The sequence below is a fragment of the Rhinopithecus roxellana genome, chromosome 11 (genome assembly GCF_007565055.1).
Source record: "Rhinopithecus roxellana isolate Shanxi Qingling chromosome 11, ASM756505v1, whole genome shotgun sequence".
NCBI classification, from domain to species: domain Eukaryota; kingdom Metazoa; phylum Chordata; class Mammalia; order Primates; family Cercopithecidae; genus Rhinopithecus; species Rhinopithecus roxellana.
Window position 1 is genome coordinate 68,446,541 of NC_044559.1, and position 22,325 is coordinate 68,468,865.

Sequence of the window (22,325 nt, forward strand, 5' to 3'; positions counted from 1 at the left end):
TGTGTCTCTCTTATTTATTTAGCTGTTATGCTATCTTTTCAGCTTTAACATTTTGGATCTTTTTCTTATTTACATATAATTTTACAACCTGGTATGGTATCTCATTAACTCCAAAATTGAGCAAATTTTATTGATTATCCATAAGTCACCAATCTTGCAATTATAATATGACTGTGAAGGGTATATGACCCTTTCCTATACTATCTTCTTTCTCTTCCAAAGCAATGGTTCCTGTGTTTCTGTAGTTTATATAAAAACCGTTTGTTTATCAATATTTTAAGATATTGGATTGACCATAAAGTGCCTGGCATGCCATGGTGATCAAGTAATGTCTGTACCAAGACTTACCCAGAGAGAACTTTACTACATTTAGCAAGGTCTAAAATTAAAATAACAACTAAGGATTCTGTCATCCTTCATATTTTCCTTCTTATTTTCAATCAACAGTATGATTGGCCTCTGTGTGTGTGTTGAGGTGGGCAGTGGAGATAGGAGAGACTGAGAGTACTTTTGTTTTCAATTGGGCAAAAGGTATACAAATTTATTTAACATGTATAAAGCAGTTTTATCACGAAAAGCAGAGCTTGTTGCAATCTTTACTATTTGTCTTGAGAGATCCTGTCTGTTTTTTGTAATTTCTTGCTATACAATAATCCGCAATATTTTCATGCATTCTGAGAAATCTAGATGTTACTGGAACACATGAGGCTTTAGGACAATCTTCAAACATAAGAAAACAATTAGAAAGGTGCATCTTTTGGCTTTTATGCATATAGATTCTTTTTTTAGAGTTGGCCGTTTTTGTTCTGGAAGCATGTTTCTTTAGCCAGAGTCATCTTAACTTCAGTAGAAGGAATGTATTATATGTAAACCACTTCTAGGTTTGAAAGGTTTTAGCTTCCACCAGACTTGACTAATTATATTTCATTGCTCAATTTATATATTATAGCTCATATTAGAGTCAATATAAACTTACATCTCAAAAACAGATTATTAAATAATGATTCATGATTCCTTTGGTAATCAACACAATTTTACTTACACTATTCCCCTTTTCCTGCGGACTCTTGTCTATGCTGCTCTTAAAAGCTATACATCTTGGGTGTGGCATGACACTGTAGGAAGTCCTCAAAACTAATCGGGCCAGGGGAAATAATGTTGGAAATGGATTTGAGGATTTTTTTCTCTCCCATATTCTAAACAGCTAGTAAGTCATCTAGTGAGCACTTAACTTAGATACCAAATATGGAAATAAAAATCAAATAGTGCATTTGGCTTTCTTTTTACAGAAATTCAAGGGAGTGGGGTAAAATGAATGCTTAAGATGAATGCTAGGGATGAAAAAGTCACCCATTATTCAGAAAAGGAGTGATTGGAAAGGTAACACACTTGCAGAAAATAATTTCTTGTGTGGATCAAAACTAAATGTTGCTCTTTGAATGATCATATTATATTGTATGTATAGATTATTCAAATATAATAGAAAAACTTAAAACAATGTGCAGGCTTTGGGGTCAATATACTATTCCGTTTTTTGACAAAGCCTACTTTATACAGATCTGATTTCATGACACTATCCAAGTACCATTTTGAAGTAATCTTAGGAGAGGTTATATTTCTAGGTAATCATTACATCCTGTGTATTTAACCGAATCTAGAGTCCATTATGTCATATAGAGTGGTGATCATTCTTGTTAGATAGCTATATGATGGAATTACTGTTTTGCATTATAAATTAAGTGTTCAGTTGATCTGATGAAAGTTGATGAAGCCTCAGTAGAGACAATTCTACAGATTGTGTCTTGTAAGTTGAAAATTATGTACTTAGTTCCAAATAAAACAAAATATTCACTAAATTAATTATGTACAAGTTCCAAATTCATACCTTTGCTAAAATCTGAACTCAACCTGTTTTTATTTTTAAGATCACTACTCCGAGACTTTAAATGAAAGACAGCATTATGATAGAATTTCCCCATTCTGTATTATAGTGCATTCACCTTCTTTGATAAAGCACTGTTCTACGTATATTCATATTTCAGTTTACTTTGTTAGGTTACTTTAAACTTACGGATAACATCAAGTTATATTTTAAGTCAAAGTTTAAGAGTAGATGAATACCCATGAGAAAAATCAGCACATAATCTAAAATGGTTCTCAGATACAGAATTAAATCAATTAAAAGATTGTAAGGCCAATGATGTGTATGATATGTATAATATTATTTAAAAGTGTGAACTTTTGTTATCCTAGCCAAATCCCTCTCAACTTATACTTTATAGATCACTGATATTATTGTCAACAGATATTTCCACAGCAAAGGACAATAAAGGATTACTCAATTTTGGGATAAATTCCAGAGTCTAGACATTACATAACTGATCTTATTCTATTAGAACAAAATACTAGTTTGTTCTGAAATATAAGGGTTTCATATATATTCAATGTCAAAAGTGTATGAATATAGGGACATTTAATCCAGAAGTAGCATTTAGGAAGGAAGATACATTTTTCCTAGAAACAGAAAATGTATACTCAAACAACAAACAAATGTTCCAATACCTATTATTTAAAAACCACCTTTCTAGGTATAGGGAGAGATTAAAATAAAGAAAACATTCATAGAGCCTATACACTTCAAAATTGTTTGGTTTGGATACTAACGACATAAATATAGGAAAAGTGAAATGTCAGTAAAAGATAATCACAAAGTACTGGGCAGAATAATGGTCTTAACCTTCACAAATAAGATCCCAGGCTCTCAATTACACGAAAAAAGGATGTATCACACTGAAAGAAAACTGGTTTTGGCATTAACATTAGAAGAGAAAACGTGCAGCTAGATAGCCTCATCTACTATCCAACATGCCACTTAGACAGACTAGCTGCACTCAACCTGTTTTTATTTTTAAGACCACTACTCGCAGACTTTAAATGAAAGACAGCATTACAATAGAATTTCACCATTCTGTATTATAGGGCATCCACCTTCTTTGCTAAAGCACTGTTCTATTCATATTCGTATTTCAGCAACTAAACTAGGTATTCATGTAAATGAAATAATTTTATTTAAATTGTCATCTAGAAAGTAATCCACTTTAATGAATACTATTAAAAATGTCCTTGCCTGTCCTCCTCTTCACAAATGATCTGTAAGGGAAAGAAAATGAAATGTGAAATTCAGAGACACAGAGTTCCGCTTTCTCCTAAAAACTTGTCTGCAGTTGGGAATTTTAAATGCAAGGTAAGAATACCACAGAGAATGGGGACAATACAAGCAAGAAAGAATATCTAAAATGAAGAGCAAGGTTGGTGTGTCAAATGGCAAAAAGCAAAAATATATTTTCTTTGCATTTGGCTTGCGGAAAACTCTCCAGTTTCAGTCTCTCAAGGGTCAGAATCTTGACGAAAAGCTATACAACAAGGACTGCTAGGAACTATATCCTGAAGTGTAGTGGTGTCTTGGGACTGCTGTATGTAACAGTCAACACTTTTTTGAAACACAGCATCTTGACCACGTTCAACTTATTTGATTATTAGAGTTCCAAGATATTGCCCAGTCTGAGGTGATCTCAGATGTCTACTTTGCTTTAAAAATGTGCTATTATCAAGTTCCAAATTCATACCTTTGCTAAAACGGTTTCTCTGAAATTTGTGTACTTAAGACCCTGCCAACCTCTGGTAGACACCAGTGATGGCTTGACGTATCCTAGTAACCAAGTCTTAAATCTTTAAGTTTAATCCAAGCACCTTGTAAACAACTTCATATCATTAAAAGGTAATTTACAAAAAGACTAGCAGTACGCAGATGTGGGGAGAAATTAATATATACTACTAAAATCCAGGAAAATAGCCTGGGTAGGGTTGAATGGGTAAAATAAGTATGTTCCTAAGATACAAAGCAGCAGGACACTTGAAGGATAACAGAGAACACTTGCTTTGCTTCTTGAAATCAACTTTTTTTTTGTTAATCCCACAAATAGGTAAAACGTCTGACAATAGTCAGACATATCTAGCTGTTACACCTCTCTTGGCTACAAAACGCCTTTCTACATTATCCCTTTCACATTTTTTTGTGTTATTTTCTGTATTCTCTGTATTCTTCTTAAATTATGTAAAAATGGGCCGGGCGCGGTGGCTCAAGCCTGTAATCCCAGCACTTTGGGAGGCTGAGACGGGCGAATCACAAGGTCAGGAGATCGAGACCATCCTGGCGAACACGGTGAAACCCCGTCTCTACTAAAAAAATACAAAAAAAAAAAAAAAATCTAGCCGGGCGAGGTGGCGGGCACCTGTAGTCCCAGCTACTCGGGAGGCTGAGGCAGGAGAATGGCATAAACCCGGGAGGCGGAGCTTGCAGTGAGCTGAGATCCGGCCACTGCACTCCAGCCTGGGCGGCAGAGCGAGACTCCGTCTCAAAAAAAAAAAAAAAAAAAAAAAAAAAAAAAAAAAAAAAAATATGTAAAAATGATATATCAAGTCTCCAAATATTGCGTGCACCCAAAGAAAAGGCTTGCTCCAAAAAGCTGATGTTTTTCAATGATAACCTGTTTTAGTTTATGCCATTCTAATAAGAAGTATTCACTTTGGCTTTAGATGCTAGCTTCTTGCATCAGTCTGCACTTAGGGCTCTGAGCTTGATCTTTCATAACTTTAGAAACAGATTTAGAAATTTTTTTTTATCCTCTGAGAAAATAACTTTCTTTTAGATGGACAAGTGATACCAAATTGCTAATATTTCTGCCCCACTGAGTATCAAACCAATGGTCAAAGCTAAGTATTTCCTCCTAAAATATATGTGTGTGTGTTTTGAAAGACAAGGGTCAGCTTGGTAAAATAGTCATCAAACCAATGTGGCTGTTGCTTTTTTTGAAGAATAAAAAGCATTTTGGAAAAAAAATAGATGTCAATTAAAGATATTAGGTTGTGTCGTTTCTTATTTATTATTTTCCTCCTTTGTTAACTATCATTCATAATATAATTTTTTTCTAGTAGTTTTACCCATTTGTGGGATTAACAAAAAAATATTTGATTCCAGAAGCAAATCAAATGTTGCCCATTTTAAGCTCTTTCTTGGCCTCCTGAGTACATGAGATTACAGGTACCCACAACCATGCCTGGCTAATTTTTGTATTTTTAGTAGAGACAGGGTTTCATCATGTTGGTCAGTCTGGTCTCAAACTCCTGACCTCGTGATCTGCCCGCCTCGACCTCCCAAAGTGCTGGGATTACAGGTGTGAACCACTGCGCCCAGCCCCGGCCAGGACTTCTATAAAAAATATTAAATTTAAGAGATTTAACTCTGTGTGTGTTTTTGTGTATATTGTATATTATACACATATATACAATATGTGTATATATAATATATGTGTGTATTATGTGTATATATAATAATATATAATATGTGTATATATAATATATATAATATACACAAAATACAATATGAGGATATCTCTGTCATAATACCCCTGTGAATAAAACTTGAGATAATCCATGAAATTGTGTATATTATATATATAATATACACAAAATATATACAAAAATATACTATATTACATACATAATATACACAAAAACACACACTATATATGCATGATATGTATACAAACACACACACAGTGAAATACACAAATATATATAAATATACACAAATATATATGTATGGATTATATATAATATACACATATATTTAGATATGGGTTATATATGTGTACATATATTTATATATTTATATATAATATCTATTTACATTGTATGTATTATATATTGTATTTATATTTATATTGTATGTATTATATGTTGTATGTACATGTAGTGTCTATATTATTACATACCTATTTATATTTATATTGTATGTATTATATATTGTATGTGTATATAGTATGTATTTGAATAATTTTTTCTAGCGATTTTACCCATTTGTGGGATTAACAAAATAGTTTGATTCCAGAAGCAAATCAAATGTTGCCCATTTTAAGCTCTTTCTCAGCCTCCTGAGTACCTGAGATTACTCATATACATCTACTGACTATATGAATATATAATACATATATAAAAATATGTATGTCTATATTATATAATACATCTCTAAATATATATATTTTATATATATACACACACACACAAAGGGAGAGGGAGACTTAAAACTTAATCAGGGTGTGTATTTTCAGATTAGCCATTGTCAAAAAACCAATAAATCTTAAGAATGAAAGCTTTAGATTCAGACTGCACAGGTTTATATCATGGTTCCACCACTCAATGTCTATACTATATCTAACAAGTCAAATAATTTCCCTTATTTAGATTTTCTCATCTGTAAATGAGGATATCTCTCTCATAATATCCCTGTGAATAAAACTTGAGATAATCCATGAAATTAATTACTTAACGCAAGGCTTGAAATAGTAAACTGTCTCTAAATCAATTATTGTTGATAATCAATATCATTACAATTTTTGAAGAAAGAAGATGCTGGCACTTCTAAATTTACATGACATTCTGCTTTCTTTTTGTGGCAGATGGGAAAGAAGTGTAGTCTTTACTAAAGCTTTATTGCTGAGAGTAGTAATATATATATTATATATATAATATATTATTAAATTATAACTTAAAAAACAAATACATATATTATAATTATATATTTTACATATATGTATTTTTAGCATTCTAGAGCTAAATTCTAGAGCTAACAAATACATATATATATATGTTTCTTTTATGTATTTGTTTTTTAAATTATACTTTAAATTCTAGGGTACATGTGAGAACACTTGTACACAGGGCAGGGAATATTTTTGATACATTTCAGCTTTAAAATAAAGTCAAATTTCCTATTATGTGCTGAAGTAAGAAAACTCTTTAATGTCTTGGGAACAAACACCCCCTGTCGGACAGTGGCTTTCTGGTCAATGTGCTGATAAAGATTGTGTTTCTGAAAAGGAGCTCAGTAGGAACCAGTGTAGGGATGGATTACGAATGTCTCCCGTAGCAGAGTGATAAGTGGCAACACAAGTTTGGTGTGTTTGCTGACTTTCTTCCAGACATGGTACTTCTTTCTTTCTTTTTCCCATTCCAAGCCATTCTGATAGAAAAAGGTAAAAATTTTATTGAAAGCCACTACTGCATATATTGAAAAAATTGTGTGATTTTTGTTTTCAGTTCTGTTTATGTGATGAATCACACTTACTAATTTGCATATGTTGAACCAACCTTGCATCACAGGAATAAATGCTATTTGATCTTGGTGCATTATCTTTTTGATGTGCTGCTGAATTTGGTTTTCTGGTATTCTGTTGAGGATTTTTGCATCCACATTCATAAGGGATATTGGTGTAAAGTTTTCTCTTTTATTTGTTGTATCTCTAGCAAGCAAATCCAGATGGATTCTAGAATAAATTTGATAAATTCAAGATTGAAAAAGATATTGGCAGACCTAAAACTACTAGTTAATATTTGCAACATAAAACAATGACAACAGCAAGATTCTTCACCCAAGTCTAAAGCATGATACATTCAGAATAGAGAAAGCTAGTAAAATGGTATTTAATATAAAAAGGTTAAAAATTAAATTTATTTAACATGATTCAAAAGTTTATAAAGCTTTAAACAGTATTTATTCTAATAAATATTCCACAAGAAAGGTGAGGTGATCATCTTGTGATATACCACATAGAAAGGACCACATGTAGGAAATTTTGTATTTTATTCTAGATAGTAGTTGTCAGAAGACACAATTTAAAGCATGCTTATATTTAGATAATAACAACAATAAACAAAGAAACTAAATAATGTGTTTGCCTGTAGAATAACAGTGATGACTTAGGGGATATAATTTTTACAATCTACAGTCTAGTATTTGATAAGCTTTCAGGTGAGAGAGAGAGGTACAATAGTAAATGGCATTGTATGAACACAAAGAATCTAAGCTAGAGCAATACCAATTTCATCTCAATAAAAGCATGATTTTTTGTTAATGTAGAATCACATACCAAGTCCTATAGTATTAAAGGTATGAATTGTTTTACTCAGATATGAATTCAAGATGTGGTAGTGTCACTCAACAAATGTGTAACCTAAGGAAACTGAGGCAATCCTCTGAGCTTCAAATTCATATTCTGTAAAAGGCAGATAATAGCACTTCCATTGAACTATTAAGGGATCAAATAACAGTGTATATAAATATCTTAGCACAGTGCCTGTCACACACACACACACACAAAAGAATAAAAACAACTCAATAAATGTACCTGAGCAGTCAGAGCTCTTGATAGCAAACAACAAATTCTACTAGTTAAGATTACATTTGGCTGAAAGTGACTACAAAATCCAAATTCAAGAATCTCAATTGATTAGAGTTGAAAATTGCTAAACAAAGCACATTACATTGGCTTTCATCAAACTTTTACCACTTCTTACCTTACAAATAACTACTGAATTGGAACATAAAAACTTATTCCAGTCTTTTCCTGGGGAAATATATCTTAAAATAGCTGAGACTGGCAAATTCCTAGGAAGTAGAACTTCCTTGCATGCATAGATTTAGCAGAATTGGATTATTTTCTTTCTTTTACTTTTCTTTCTTTCTTTTTTTTTTTTTTTTTTTAGATGGAGTTTTCGCTCTTGTTGCCCAGGTTAGAGTGCCATGGTGCGATCTCAGCTCACTGCAACCTCTACCTCCCAAGTTCAAGTGATTGTCCTACCTCAGCCTCTGGAACAGCTGGACTACAGGCATGTGCCACCACACCTAGCCAAATTTTGTATTTTTAGTAGAGACAGGGTTTCTCCATGTTGGTCAGGCTGGTCTCAAACTCCTGACCTCAGGTAGTCTGCCCGCCTTGGCCTCCCAAAGTGCTGAGATTACAGGCATGAGCCACTGTGCCCAGCCAGAATTGGATTACTTTCTGAGCAGATTTTTCATTTTTTTGAGACAAAGTCTCACTCTGTCTCCCAGTCTAGGGTGCAGTGGCACGATCTTGGCTCACTGCAACCTCCACGTCCCAGGTTCAAGCAAATCTCCTGCATCAGCCTCCCAAATAGCTGGTATTACAAGTGCCTGCCACTGCGTCCCACTCATTTTTGCAATATTTAGTAGAGATGGAGTTTTACCATGTTGACCAGGCTCATCCCAAACTCCTGACCTCAAGTTACCTGCCCGTCACAAATTCCAAAATGCTAGGTTTACAGTCACGAGCCACTGGGCCCGGCCTACTTTCTGAGCAATGAGGATCTCATGTCCCTGATGAAACAGTGATAAATGTTTATATGCTACAGCATCAGAATTACTAAGATTGACCTGTGGTGAATCAAGGTGGAATACAGCTTTTGAATACACTAGCTTATGCAATAGCTGTAGAAGCAGTGTTTAATGGGACCACAACTGAAGGACAGGCTGTGCTTAAAGTCAAACAAAATATTTCATATTAAATGTGCAAGAATTAGAAGGTAGACGAAATTATTAGTAACTATTGCAGATCTCCAACTCAAAAGTCAGGAAAATAATAAAGAAATAGGACCTTTGAGGCCTAGGATGGTGCATTTGGGCTGGATATGTTTGAGACTGTAAACCCATAATTTTTTTTATTTCCATTTTTATGGGTACATAGTAGATATATTTATTTATGGGGTACATGAGATATTTTAATACAGACATATAAATGCATAATAATTTAAACCCCAAAATTAATATGAACACCCTGAGATTAAAATTCCTACTATCTCTTGCTAAACTATAGCTGCTTTCTATAGCCTGAAGACTATACAAAAGCTTCATTTAAGGTGAAAATCTAAAAAGATGATTCTTATCCCCCTGAAGACCTGCCTGTATCTCTCCTCATTGGTTCTAGACTACGATTGATAGAAAATGGCAGAACCTGATGAAAGTAATACTGTCCCCGCATGGGAGGAAAGTGATTATTCATCAAATAACTGCAGGCTGTGGCTAATTTGTACCGACAGGAACTAGAATAATTTGCTTAGGAATGGATTTTGACACTATTGAAGCAAGGTCCCTTAGGCTTATCTAAAAGATAGCAAGTACAAAAACTACCCAACTAAGAATTCTGCCATGGGTTTTACATGAAGAACAAATACGTTTTTGTTTTATAAGTCATTGAGATTGTACCCCCTAGTTGAAATTATCTCAGAACTAATTTAAAGACATTACCATTTAAACAATACTGTCACAGGTTAAAGACTGGAAATTCAAAGTCTATATTTAACGTGCAAGCATGTGATGTTTAGAAGACACTGGATACTTTTTTAAAAGAGTGAATAAGAATGCCTGTAACTGGGGCATGTGCAAGTGAGATCATCATCAGTACTATACCTCCACAACCTCATATCTGTGTATTTTCACAGGTTTTAGTTAATTATTTACCTCAGGAAGATATCTGAAGCCATTACCCCTTTTTAAATAATTGAAATTATTTTATTTTGGTTTTATGTATATTTATTAATTATTTCCAACATGACTACCTCTGAATCGTTCCTCATCTTTATATTGCTTAGTATAAATAGGTACTTAGTAAAGGTTTCTAGAACAATAAACATATTTTGAATTTCATTCAAACTTTGCTGTAAGAAGACATCTTGATTGTCCAACTACTGAACAAGATACAATTACTTCACATAGAAACTGAACACAATTATAATTATTCCCATTTTTGGACAGTACTTTATCTGTTCCTCTTATCCTATTTTATTTTTTTCAGAGTAATCAAAACCTAATGCATTTGATGGTTTAGATTTATCTCCACAGTGACCAATTACATACAGTCAAGAAAAGCATCTCCTGCTGAGAGACCAGATCATTACAAAGACAGGCATATTCCGAGCAGAACTTCAGACAGAAGGCATTGAGAATGAATGAAGAAATGACACAGACCCTATGATGAAGGAAGAAGAAGCTTGGAACCCTTCACAAAGTTTCTGAGCACCAGGACTTGCTCCTGGAGGACAGGTGAGTTAAACAGGTGAGGAGTGGCCCATTCTCACCATAGACCTCAGGATTCCAAGAAGCAGGAGGCCTCACCACCCCCATGGACACTTGAGCTGACAGGAATTACTACATGGAGTGGTGACAGGGAGAGGGCTCCAACCAGGTTTGAACCCAGATGGTTTGGCACAGTAATGGCTGGAGTGGAGCATTGCCAGAAACATCCATCCCCCAAAACTCACCATGCTCCTCTAGATGGTTTTGCTTTGTTGATGGTAAGACTTGAACAGAGCAGAGTGGTCTTGCACATGGAATGGGAACAGTCAGATCTGAACTTCCTCTTGACTGCTGGCCTCTCCCTGGGTCCCTGCTTCGCTGTACCCACTTGCAACACAGCCTTGGTTTCACTCTGTCTCCCAGGCTGGAGTGCAGTAGCACAGTCTCAGCTCACTGCAGCCTCCATCTCCTCGGTTCAAGCAATTCTTGTGCCTCAGCTTCTAGAATAGCTGGGATTAGAGGCACATGTGTCAGCAAGCCTGGCTAATTTTTGTATCTTTAGTAGACATGGAATTTTGCTTTGTTGGCCAGGCTAGTCTCTAACTCCTGGCCTCAAGTGATCCACCTACCTAGGCCTCCCAAAGTGTTGGGATTGCAGGCATGAGCTACCTCGCCTAGCCAAAACTCATCATTATTTAGATATTGTGTATTTTTTTCTTTAGAATTCCTATGATACTATGACAATTTCATTATGTGTTTTATATAAGAAGAAAAACAGATTTGTAGAATGCAATCCAGGCCCTATTCATCTGCCCTAAGTCTATAATTTATCCTAAATGAAAAGCAGAGAAAACAAACTGGTGACTAAAAGAGAGATTAGTATTCAAAGAATGTAAACCAATAAATCAGTTTTGGAGAAAATATTTAGAACAAAGGAAAGCCTAAAGGATTAAGCCCAGATGTCCAGGATTGATGTATGTGTCCTATATAATCCTACTAGGTCTGAATGTAAGTATAAGGCATGTTTTGGATATTGGTGTGATGACAGAAGTTCTTAGAATGGTATCAGATTTCACTCCATTTCTATCTTGCAGTCTATAGCTACTATGGCCAATACAGTGATTATTCCAAATTTGGCTATTTAGGATTTAAAATGGAGGTAGCCTGAATTGAGATGTGCTAAAAAAAAGGTAAAAACCTGCTATATTTTGAAGAGAAGACCAAAAACTAATGCATAACATTGCACTAATATTTTACATTGCTTGTTATTTAAAATATAAATTTTAGACATACATTTAATTTCTAATATAGCTATGAGAAAATTTAAAATTTTATATCTAGCAGGCATTATATTTCTATTTGACAGTGATGACTAGAGAGTAGATTGACCTTCCAAAATTAAGTTTTCTCCTAAGTAATTCATTTAATTTCAGATGTATTTAACAAAAGTATAACTGAAAACATAAAAATATATGCATAATAGTAGGCCCATAAAAATTTTATGTTAAAAAAATGGAGGAAAATATATATATTTTGTATTTGAAACAGGAACATTTTTCCTCAAATTCTCATAATAATTGCATATAAAATAAAAATCAGGCATTTTCTTTTTTTGAAAGAAAATTATTTTTATTTTAAGTTCTGGGATGCATGTGCAGTATATGCAGGTTTGTTACATAGGTAAATGTGTGCCATAGTGGTTTGCTGCACCTATCAACCCATCAGCTAGATATTAAGCCCAGCATGCATTAACTATTTTTCCTGATGCTCTCCCTTCCATGACCTCAGACAGGCCACAGTGTGTGTTGTTCCCCTGTCTGTCTCCATGTGTTCTCACTGTTCAGCTCCCACTTATAAGTGAGAACATGTGAAGCTTGGTTTTCTGTTCCTGCATTAGATTGCTGAAGATAATGGCTTTGAGCTCTATCCATTTCCCTGCAAAGGACATGATCTCATTCCTTTTTATGGCTGCTAGTATTCCATGGTGTATATGAAACACATTTTCTTTATCTAGTCTATCAATGATGGGCATTTGGGTTGATTTCATGTCTTTGCTATTGTGAATAGTGCTGTAATGAACATACATGTGCATATATCTTTATAATAGAATGATTTATATTGCGGGGGTATTTACCCAGTAATGAGATTGCTGAGTCAAATTGTATTTCTGGTTCTAGATCTTTGAGAAATTGCCACACCCTCTTCCACAATGGTTGACCTACTTTACAGTTTTGCCAACAGTGTAAAAGCGCTCCTATTTTTCTTCAACTTCACCAACACCTGTTGTTTCTTGACTTTAGTAATCGCCATTCTGATGGGCGTGAGATGGTATCTCATTGTAGTTTGTGACATTGAGCTTTTTTTCATACGTTTGTTGGCTGCATAAATGTCTCCTTTTGAGAAGTGTCTGTTCATATCCTTTGCTCACTTTTTAATGGAGCTGTTTCATTTTTCTTGTAAGTTTGTTTAAGTTCCTTGTAGATTCTGGATATTAGATCTTTGTCAGTTGGATAGATTGAAAAATTTTCTCCCCGTCTGCAGGTTGCCTGTATATTCTGATGATGGTTTCTTTTGCTGTGCATAACCTCTTTAGTTTAATTATATACGATTTGTCACTTTTTTGCTTTTGTTGCAATTGCTTTTGATGTTTTTGTCATGAAATATTTGCCCATGCTTATCTCCTGAATGGTATTGCCCAGATTTTCTTCTAGGATATTTACAGTTTTGGGTTTTACATTTAAGTCTTTCATGCATCTTGAGTTAATTTTTATACAGAGTGTAAGAAAGGAGTCCAGTTTAAATTTTTTGCATATGGCTAGCCAGTTCTCCAAGCACCGGTTATTAAATAGGTAATCCTTTCCCCATTGCTTGTTTTTATCAAGTTTGTCAAAGATCAGATTGTTGTAGATGTGTGGTCTTATTTCTGAGATCTCTATGCTGTTCCATTAGTCTATGTGTCTGTTTTTGTACCAGTACCATGCTGTTTTGGTTACTGTAGCCTTGTGATATAGTTTGAAGTTGGATAGCATGTGATGTCTCCCGTTTTTGCCTAAGATTGATGTGGCTATATGAGCTCTTTTTTGGTTCCATATGAATATTAAAATAGTTTCTTCAAATTCTGTGAAGAATGTCAATGATAGTTTAATGGGAATAGCATTAAATCTATAAATTACTCTGGGCAGTAAGGTCATTTTCATGATACTGATTCTTCCTATCCATAAGCATGGAATATTTTTTCATTTGTTTGTGTCCTCTCCAATTTCCTTTAGCAATGTTGTGTAGTTCTCTTTGAACAGGTACTTTACTTCCCTTGTTAGCTGTATTCCTAGGTATTCTGTTCTCTTTGTAGCAATTGTGAATGGAGTTTCATTCATGATTTGGATCTCTGCTTGTTCATTGGTGGTGTAGAAATGCTTGTGGATTTTTCCCATTCATTTTGTATCCTGAGACCTTCCTGAAGTTGCTTATCAGCTTAAGAAGCATTTGGGCTAAGACAATGGGATTTTCTAGATATAGGATTATGTCATCTGCAAACAAGGACAATTTCACTTTCTCTCTTCCGACTCGAATACCCTTTATTTCTTTCTCTTGCCCCATTGCCCTGCTGAGTTCTTCCAATACTATGTCGAATAGGAGTGGTAACAGAAGGCGTCCTTGTCTTGTGCCAGTTTTCAAGGAGAACGCTTCCAGATTTCAGTATGATATTGGCAATCAGTTTTTCATAAATGGCTCTTATTATTTTGAGGTGTGCTCCTTTGATACCTAGTTTATTGAGAGTTTTTAACATGTAGGGATGTTGAATTTTATTAAAGGCCTTTTTCTGCATCTACTGACATGTGATTTTTGCCTTTAGTTCTGTTTATTTGATGAATTATGTTTACTGATTTGTGTATGTTGAATCAGACTTGCATCTCCAGGGATAAAGCCAAATTGATCAGGTGGATAAACTTTTTGATGTGCTGCTGGATTTTGTTTGCCAGTATTTTATTAAGCATTTTTGCAGCAATGTTCATCAGGGGTATTGACCTGAAGTTTTCTTTTTTTGTTGTATCTCAGGTTTTGGTTTCAGAATGATGTTTGCCTCAGAAAATGAGTTAGTGAGGAGTCCCTCCTTTTCTATTGTTTGGAATTGTTTCTGAAGAAAGGATATCAGCTCTTCTTTGTACCTCTGGTAAAATTCAGCTATAAATCCATCTGGTCCTGGGCTTTAATTGGTTGGTAAGCTATTTACTACTTCCTCAATTTCAGAACTTATTATTGGTCTATTCAGGGATTCAACTTCTTCCTGTTCCAGTCTTGGGAAGGTGTAGGTGTCCAGGAATTTGTCCGTTTCTTCTAGATTTTCTAGTTTGTTTCCATTGAAGTGTTTATCATATTCTCTGATGGTTGTTTGTATTTCTATGGAGTCAGATATCCCCTTTGTCATTTTTTATTGTGTCTATTTGATTCTTCTCTCTTTTTTTGTATTAGTCTAGCTAGTGATCTATTTTACTAACTTTCAGAAAATCAGCTCCTGAATTCACTGATTTATTAAAAGGTTTTTCATGCCTCTATCTCCTTCAGTTCCATTCTGAACTTGGTTATTTCTTGTCTCCTGTCTGCTTTGGGATTTATTTGCTCTTGGTTATCTAGTTCCTTTAGTTGTGGTGTTAGGATGTCGATTTGAGATCTCTCTAGCTTTTTGATGTGGGTATCTGGTGCTTAAATTTCCCTCCTAACACTGCTTTAGTCGGGTCCCAGAGATTCTGATACATTGTCTCCTTGTTCTCATTAGTTTCAAAGAACTTCTTTATTTCTGCCTTAATTTCATTCATTACTTATCCAGAAGTTATCCAGGAACAGGTTTTTCAATCCATGTAGTTGTGTGGTTTTGAGTGTCTTTCTTTTTTTTTTTTTTTTTTTTTTTTTTTTTGAGACGGAGTCTCGCTCTGCTGCCCAGGCTGGAGTGCAGTGGCCGGATCTCAGCTCACTGCAAGCTCCGCCTCCCGGGTTCACGCCATTCTCCTGCCTCAGCCTCCCGAGTAGCTGGGACTACAGGCGCCCGCCAGGTCGCCCGGCTAGTTTTTTTTTTTTGTATTTTTAGTAGAGACGGGGTTTCACCATGTTAGCCAGGATGGTCTCGATCTCCTGACCTCGTGATCCGCCCGTCTCGGCCTCCCAAAGTGCTGGGATTACAGGCTTGAGCCACCGCGCCCGGCCTTGAGTGACTTTCTTAATCTTGAGTTTTAATTTGATTGTGCTGTGATCTCAGAGACTACTTTTTATGATTTTAATTATTTCGTATTTGCTGGGGAGTGAATTGCTTTCAATTATGTGATCAATTTTAGATTAAGTGCCATGTGGTGCTAAGAAGAATGTATATTCTGTTGTTTTGGGGTGGAGAGTTCTGTAGATGTCTATCAGATTCACTTGATCCACAGCTCAGTTCAAGTTCTAAATATGTTTGTTAATTTTCTGTCTCAATGATCTGCCTAATATAGACAGTGGGGTTTTAAAGTCTCCCACTACCATTGTGTGGGAGTCTAAGTCTCTTTTTAGATCTTTAAGAACTTGTTTTATGAATCTGGGTGCTCCTGGATCATGGGTCTCTTGAATACAGCACACTGATTGATCTGGACTCATCTAGCTTGCCATTCTGTGTTTTTTAATTAAATAATTTAGCTGATTTACATTTAAAGTTAATATGGTTGTGTGTGAATTTGATCTTGTCATCATGATGCTAACTGGTTATTTTGCAGTTTTGTTTATATAGTTGCTTCCTAATGTCATTGGTCTGTGTACTTCAGTGTGTTTTTGTAGTGACTGGTAATGGTTTTTCCTCTCCATATTTAGTGCTTCCTTCAGGAGCTCTCGCAAAGCAGTCCTAGTGGTGACAAATTCCCTCAGCATTTGCTTGTCTAGAAGATTTTATTTCTCCTTCATGTATAAAGCTTAGTTTGGCCAGATATGAAATTTTAAATTGGAAATTCTTTTCTTTAAAAATGTTCAATATTGGCCCCCAATCTCTTCTAACTTGTAGGGTTTCCACAGCTGTTAGTCTGATGGGTTTCCCTTTATAGGTGACATGGACTTTCTCTCTGTCTGTCCTTAACATTTTTTCCTTCATCCTGAACTTGAATGTTGTCCTGTCTTGTTAGGTTGGGGAAGTTCTTCTGGATGATATCCTAAAGTGTGTTTTCCAACTCAATTCCATTCTCCCCATCTCTTTCAAGTACCTGAATCAATTGTAGGTTTGCTCTTTTAACATAATTCTGCAGTTCTCAAAGGTTCTGTTCATTCTTTTTCATTCTTTTTTTCTCTAATCTTGTCTGCCTGCCTTATTTCACCAAGATAGTCCTTAAGCTCTGATATCCTTTTTTCTGCTCAGTCTATTAGATACTTGTGTTTTCAATGTGGAGTTCTTCCTGTCATGTTTTTTAGCTCCATCAGGTAATTTATTTTCCTATCTAAACTGGTTATCCCAGTTAACAGCTCCTGTAGTGTTTTGTTATGGTTCTTAGCTTCTTTGAAATGGGTTAGAACATACTCCTTTAGCTCAGTGATGTTCATTATTACCCATCTTTTGGAGCCTAATTCTGTCAATTCATCCATCTCTGCCTCATCCCAGTTCTGTGCCCTTGCTGAAGATGTATTGCAGTCATTTGGAGGACAAGAGGCACCATAGCTTTCTGAGTTTCCAGCTTTCTTGCATTGATTCTTTCTCATCTTCATTGGTTTATCTACCTTTGATCTTTAAGACTGCTGACCTTTGGATGGGGTTTTTGTGGGGTGTTGATTGTTGTTGTTGTTTTCTGCTTTTCTTTTAGCAATCAGGCCCCTCTTCTGTAAGGCTGACAGTGGTTTGCTGGAGGTCCACTCCAGACCCTATTTGCCTGGGTCCCTCCTAATCCTGAAGGTATAACCAGTGGAGGCTGTAGAACAACAAAGATGGCAGCCTGCTTCTTCCTCTGGTAACTCTGTCTCAGAGGGGTACCAACCTCATGCTGGCCAGAAGGCTTCTGTATGTGGTGTCTGGAGACCTCTGTTGGGAATGTCTCATCCAGCAAGGAGAAATGGGATCATGGACCCACTTAAATAAGCAGTCTGGCTGCCCCTTGGTAGGGCAGTTTTGCTGCACTGGGGGGGAATCCCCCTCGTCCAGGCTGCCCTGACTCTTCACAGCCAGTAGGCAGAAAAGACTAAGATCTGCTGATCCACAGTACTGCAGCCACCTCTCCCCTCTAAGAGATCAGAGATCTGTCCATAAATCCCTGGCTGGGGATGCTGAAAATCCTGCAGGGAGGCCCTACCTGATGAGGAGGAATGGTTCAGGGTCCCACTTAAATAAACAGTCTGGCCACACACTGTCACAGCCACTGTGCTGCACTGTGTGGAATTGTTCCTGGTCCAAGCTGCCCAGTCTCACTGGCACCAGCAGCAGGGGAAAATAGTCAACTGGAGCCACAGTGATGATGGCTGCCCCTCCCCCCGAGAACTCAGTCTTCTTTGGCAGCCTCCAGCTTGCTGAACTGGCCAACAGAGATTCCAAGCCAGTGGGTTTTATCTTGTGGGGTTCAGTGGGAATGGGGCCCACTGACAGAGGCCACTTGACTTTCTGGCTTCAGTTCACTTCCCACAGGAGTGGACAGATCTCCTGCCTCACTGGAGTTCCCAGAGCCAGAGTATGCAAAAACTTCTGTGTCTCAGTGCCTGAGCTTCTGCCCACTCAAGCAGCCACCATGAGTCTGCATACCTCTGTGCTTGAGACCCAAGACCCTGGTGGCATGGGCTCACAAGGGGACCCTCCTGTTCCATGGATTGCAAAGACCCATTGGAAACATGTAGTTTCCAGGGCAGGGTAGCATAATACCTCACTGTCTCTCTTGTCTTGGGGAGGAGCTCCCTTTGCCCAGTGCAGCTCTGGTGGGCCCTCACTCCACTCTGCTTTTTCTCACTCTCTGGGGGTCTCTCCAACTGCCTAGACAGTCCCAATGAGAGAACCTGGATATTTAAACTGAGGGAGAAGAATTCACTCTGTTTTCATTCTTTTCAGTTGGAGCCACAGAACAAAGCTGTTTCGATTCAGTCATCTTGGCTGTTCCTTCCGTGGCCATCTTGAGTGCTCCCTCGGGGCACTTTCAAAATGGCTCTTTAAACAAGTTATCCTTAAAATCTGATTTCTAGAATCAAGGAATTCAACTAAATACCATACCTGATTGAATTTTTATTGGACTACACAAACTAAATAAGAGAAAATTCCATAATGAATCACAAGAAACCTAAGAGAGTTAACTGCATAAATATAAGATTTCAATACAGGCAAAAATAGCATAATTCAAGTATTGTATATAATTCAATGTAGGCATTAAAAGTTTAGGACTCAAGGAAGGGAGGAAATGTCATTAATTGAAGTTGAATTTTACTTTGAATGATGTGGTTCATTTTATCTTGAAATACATACTATCACACAAGAAAGGAACCCATGAAAATCAATTTGGGAAAGAGCTTTTAAGAGGATGTTTTATGTTTTTAAACAATTATGGTTGATGCCATTTTTGGTTAAGGCAAAAATATTTTGCATCCTCTTGGTTATAGCAAATTTCCTCATTCAATTTTACATGTGTAGTATAGATTTTCCAACATCTGTGGAAATATGTAATAGGTTGTTCTTTTTTGTACTATTATAGCCACCAGTTCATAAATTGGTTTTATATCTACATGCAAATAGCCCAAGCTTCCCCAATTTGGGCATAAATATAATTGTACACTGAGCCAAACACAACTAACTTAAGTAAACAAAAGTATATATTAATAAAGAGGTCTAAAATCATGAATATTAATTTTAAATACAGATCTTTTTCTACACTAAACAAATTTATTTAGAAAATAAATATATTAATAGTAAAACAGCCAATTTTTCCCTGCAGCAAAAGGCAAATTCAGGTATAATCATTTACTATTGAGAATCATCTTTGACATTACTAATGTCCTTGTCATTATACTGACAAATGACATTTTTATAAACTTCCCAAAGGAAGGTAAAATGCAGGGATTTTTAACAGATTCAGAAGATATATGTGCAGGTTTGTTACATGGATATATTATGCAATGCTGAGGTTTGTACTTCTATTGAACTCCTCACCCAAATAGTGAACATAGTATGAAATAGGCATTTTTCAACCCTTGCTCCCTTGGCTTCCTCACTGCTTTTGGATTCCTTTGTGTCTATTGTTTCCACATTTATGTCTATTTGTAACTACTATTTGAATCCCACTTAGAATTCAGAACAGGAGGTATTTGGTTTTTGGTTTCTGCATTAATTTGCTTAAGATAATGGACTCCAGTTATATTCATGTTGCTGCAAGGACCCTATTTAATTCTTTTTCATGGCTACATAGCATTATACGCTGTATATGTTCCACATTTTCTCTATCTAATCCACTGTTGATGGGCACCTATGTTCATATCATGTCTTTGCTATTGCAAATAGTCCTGTGATGAACATACCAGTGCATGTGTCTTTTCGGTTAGAATGATTTCTTTTCCATATGTTTGTGGGTTACTTGGATGTCTTCTTGTGAAAAGTATCTTTTCCTGTCCATCGCACACTTTTTAGGTGGTTATTTGCTTTTTTATCTTTTTGAATTATTTAATTTCCTTATAGATTGTTGGTATTAGTCCTTTGTCAGATGTATAGTTTGCAAATATTTTTCCCATTTTGTAAGTTGTCTGTTTACACTGTTGATATTTCTTTTGCTGTGCAGAAGCTTTTAAGTTTAATTAAGCCCACATTGTCAAATTTTGGGTTGTTGCCTTTGTTTTTTCAGGTCGTAGCCATAAATTATTTTCAGAAGCCAATGTCCAGAAGACTTTTTCTTAGATTTTCTTCTAGGATTCTTATAGTTTGAGGCCTTATGTTTAAAAGTTTAATCTATCTTGAGGTAATTTTTTGTATATAGTGAAATATAGCTGTCCATTTTTATTCTTCTGCATGTGGCTAGCCAGCTATCCCAGCAGCATTTATTAAATAGGCTATCCTTTCTTCATTTATTCTTTTTGTCAACTTTGTAAAAGATCAGTCGTTGGTAGAAATTTGGCTTTATTTCTGGGTTTTCTATTCTGTTCCATTTGTCTGTGTGTCTATTTTTGTACCAGTACCATACTATTTTGGTAATAGCCTTACAGTCCAGTTTGAAGACAAGTAATGTGATACCTCCAACTTTGTTCTTTTTACCTAGGATTGCTTTGACTATTAGGACATTTTTTTGGTTCCATATGAATTTAGAATTAATTTTTTCATCATTTGAAACATGACATTGGTAATTTGATAGGAATGGCATCAAATTTGTAGATTGCTTTGGGGATTTAATTTCATCTAAATTAATTCTTCCAATTAAGGACCATAGAATGTTTTTCTATTTGTGTATGACACCTATAATTTCTTTCATCAGCTTTTTGTAATTCTTCTTTTAGAGACATTTTACCTCCTTAGTTAGATGTATTCCTATGTATTTTTTTAATGGCTATTGTAAATTGCATTGTGTTTTTTATTTGGTTTTCTATGTGAACATTATTGGTGTACAGAAATGCTACTGATTTCTGTATATTAATTTTGTATCCTGAGACTTAACTGAAGTCATTTATCAAGGCTATGTGTCTTTTGGAGGGATCTTTAGGGTTTTCTTGGTATAAAATCATATTACCAGTGAGCAGAGACAATTTCACTTCCGCTTTTTTTTATTATTTGGGTGCCTTTTATCTCTTTCTCTTGTCTGATTGCTCTCAGTTCCAATACTATCTTGAATAGGAGTAGTGAGAGTGTATATCTTTGTCTTATTACAGTTCTTAGGGAGAACGCTTCCAGTGCTTTTCTATTGAGTGTGATGTTGGATGTGAGCTTGTCATAGACGGTTTTTATTATTTTGAGATATGTGTCTTTGACACATAGTTGTTGAGGGTTTTTATCATAAAACAATGTTGGATTTTCTTGAAAGCTTTTTCAGCATCTATTAAAATGTTCATATGGTTTTTGTTTTTATTCTCTTTGTGTGGTTAATAATATGTATTGATTTGCATATATTGAACTATCCTTGCATCTCAAGAATAAAGTTCATTTTATTGTGATAAATTATCTTTTTGATATGCTATTAGATTAGGTTTGCTAGTATTTAGGTAAATATTTTCCATCTATGTTCATTAGAAACATTTGCCTGTAGTTTTCTTTGTTTGTGGTGTGCTTGCCAGTTTCGGTATTAGGGTGATACTGACTTTGTGGTATGAGTCAAGGAGAAGTACCTCCTCCTTTTTTGCATAGTGTGGGTATCTATTAATACTTTTACTGGGGACCTCAGAAAGCTTACAATCATGACAGAAGGTTATGGGGAGCCTACATGTCACGTGGTGAGAGAGGGACCAA